Source organism: Melanostigma gelatinosum (assembly GCF_949748355.1).
Source record: "Melanostigma gelatinosum genome assembly, chromosome: 11".
Taxonomy (NCBI): domain Eukaryota; kingdom Metazoa; phylum Chordata; class Actinopteri; order Perciformes; family Zoarcidae; genus Melanostigma; species Melanostigma gelatinosum.
The window spans coordinates 27533360-27536364 of record NC_136644.1 but is presented as its reverse complement, the minus strand read 5'-3'; positions in this window follow the sequence as shown (position 1 = coordinate 27536364).

Sequence of the window (3005 nt, the reverse complement as noted above, 5' to 3'; positions counted from 1 at the left end):
TACACCTCCGTACCCTCTGATACCCCTCCGTACCCTCTGATACCCCTCCTGTACCCTCTGATACCCCTCCTGTACCCTCTGATACCCCTCCCGTACCCTCTGATACCCCTCCCGTACCCTCTGATACCCCCCCTGCACCCTCAGATACCCCCCTGCACCCTCTGATACCCCTCCTGTACCCTCTGATACTCTCTGATACACCTCCGTACCCTCTGATACCCATCCTGTACTTGCTGATTCCAATGCCCCCATCCTTTACCCCGTGGAACTCCATAGTACCCTATTAAGCCTCCTGACACCCCCCTCCCCCCTCCCCATGACATCCTGATGTTCAGCTGTAAATAAACAATATAAAAATCATCAGACTGATCTGCTTCTTTGTAGCAAACTACAGGGCTCTGGATGGACCACAACATGGCTCTGGATGGACCACAACAGGGCTCTGGATGGACCACAACAGGGCTCTGGATGGACCACAACATGGCTCTGGATGGACCACAACATGGCTCTGGATGGACCACAACATGGCTCTGGATGGACCACAACAGGGCTCTGGATGGACCACAACATGGCTCTGGATGGACCACAACATGGCTCTGGATGGACCACAACATGGCTCTAGCTGGAACACAACAGGGCTCTGGATGGACCACAACATGGCTCTGGATGGACCACAACAGGGCTCTGGATGGACCACAACATGGCTCTGGATGGACCACAACATGGCTCTGGATGGACCACAACATGGCTCTGGATGGACCACAACATGGCTCTAGCTGGAACACAACAGGGCTCTGGATGGACCACAACATGGCTCTGGATGGACCACAACAGGGCTCTGGATGGACCACAACATGGCTCTGGATGGACCACAACATGGCTCTAGCTGGAACACAACAGGGCTCTGGATGGACCACAACAGGGCTCTGGATGGACCACAACAGGGCTCTGGATGGACCACAACAGGGCTCTGGATGGACCACAACAGGGCTCTGGATGGACCACAACATGGCTCTGGATGGACCACAACATGGCTCTGGATGGACCACAACATGGCTCTGGATGAACCACAACATGGCTCTGGATGGACCACAACATGGCTCTGGATGAACCACAACATGGCTCTGGATGGACCACAACAGGGCTCTGGATGGACCACAACAGGGCTCTGGATGGACCACAACATGGCTCTGGATGGACCACAACAGGGCTCTGGATGAACCACAACAGGGCTCTGGATGGACCACAACAGGGCTCTGGATGGACCACAACAGGGCTCTGGATGGACCACAACAGGGTTCTAGATATAACACAACAGGGTTCTAGATGGAACACAACAAGGTTCTTGATGTAACACAACAGGGTTCTAGATATAACACAACAGGGTTCTAAATATAATAATAATACATTTTATTTATATAGCGCTTTTCATGACACTCAAAGACACTTTACATAAAAATCATCATATTAAAACAACACACTAAAAACAAAGTACACATTAAAAGCAGTTTTGAACAGGTGAGTTTTGATTTGTGATTTGAATGTGGAAAGGTCAGTGCAGTCTCGGATGTGTTTGGTGAGAGAGTTCCAGAGGGAGGGGCAGATATGGAGAAGGCTCTGTTGATGTCCGGTGCTTGGTCCTGAGTGGAAGAGACAGGAGGCATCAGAGGAGCGGGGGATGGAGTGTGGTGGTGAAGCAGGTCGGTGAGGGAGGAGGGGGTCTGATTGTGGAGGGCTTTGTGAGTGAGGAGAAGGATTTTGTATTGGATCCGTTGTGGGACGGGGAGCCAGTGGAGGTTCTGGAGAACAGGGGTGATGTGGTCACGGGAGCGGGTGAGCAGGCGAGCAGCAGAGTTCTGGATGTACTGGAGTTTATTTAGGATTTTGGATGATGTGCCGTAAAGAATGCTGTTGCAGTAGTCAATTCTTGAGGTGATGAAGGCGTGGATCAGAGTTTCAGCAGCAGATGAGGAGAGTGATGGGCGGAGACAGGCGATGTTTTTTAAGTGGAAAAAGGCAGTTCTGGTGATTTGGTTGACGAGGGGTTCAAAGGAGAGGTTGCTGTCCAACATGACTCCGAGGTTGCGGATGTGTGGGGAGGGACACAGAGTGGAGTTGTCGATGGTGAGGCAGAAGTTGTGACCGGTTTTGGTGAGGGATTTGGGACCGATGATGATCATGTCAGATTTATCACAGTTCAGTTTGAGGAAGTTGGTTTGCATCCATGATTTAATGTCAGTGAGGCAGCTGGTGAGAGTGGAGTGAGTAGCAGTGGTGATGGCTTTTGTGGAGATGTAGAGTTGGACATCATCGGCGTAACAGTGAAAGTGAAGTCCATGTTGACGGATGATGTTACCAAGAGTGAGCAAGTAGAGGATGATCAGAAGAGGACCAAGCACCGAACCCTGGGGGACGCCTTGAGACAGAGGAGCAGTGGAGGAGGTGCAGTTGTTGATACTGATGAACTGTTGTCGGTTTGTGAGATATGATTTAATCCAGGAGAGAGCAGTGCCACTGCTGTTGAGGGAGGATTCGAGGCGGGAGAGCAGGATGTTGTGGTTGATGGTGTCAAAAGCTGCGGTGAGGTCGAGGAGGATGAGAATGTTGAGGTGACCAGCGTCTGAGGAGAGGAGGAGGTCGTTGGTGACTTTAAGGAGGGCTGTTTCAGTGCTGTGCTGTGAGCGGAAACCGGATTGAAACGGCTCGAACGGGTCGTTGGAGATGAGGTGGGCTTTGAGTTGTGTGGCGACAATGCGTTCCAGTGTTTTTGACAGAAAGGGAAGATTGGAAATGGGACGGAAATTGCTCATGGTGTCAGGGTCAAGTCCAGGTTGTTTGAGGATGGGGGTGACGGCAGCCAGTTGAAGTGTGTCGGGGACTGAACCGGAGCTGAGGGAGGAGTTGATGATGACTGTGATGAGTGGTGAGGTGGCTGGGAGACAGTCCTTGACCAGGTTAGATGGGATAGGATCCAGGATGCAGGTGGAGCTTCTCATTCCAGGGCA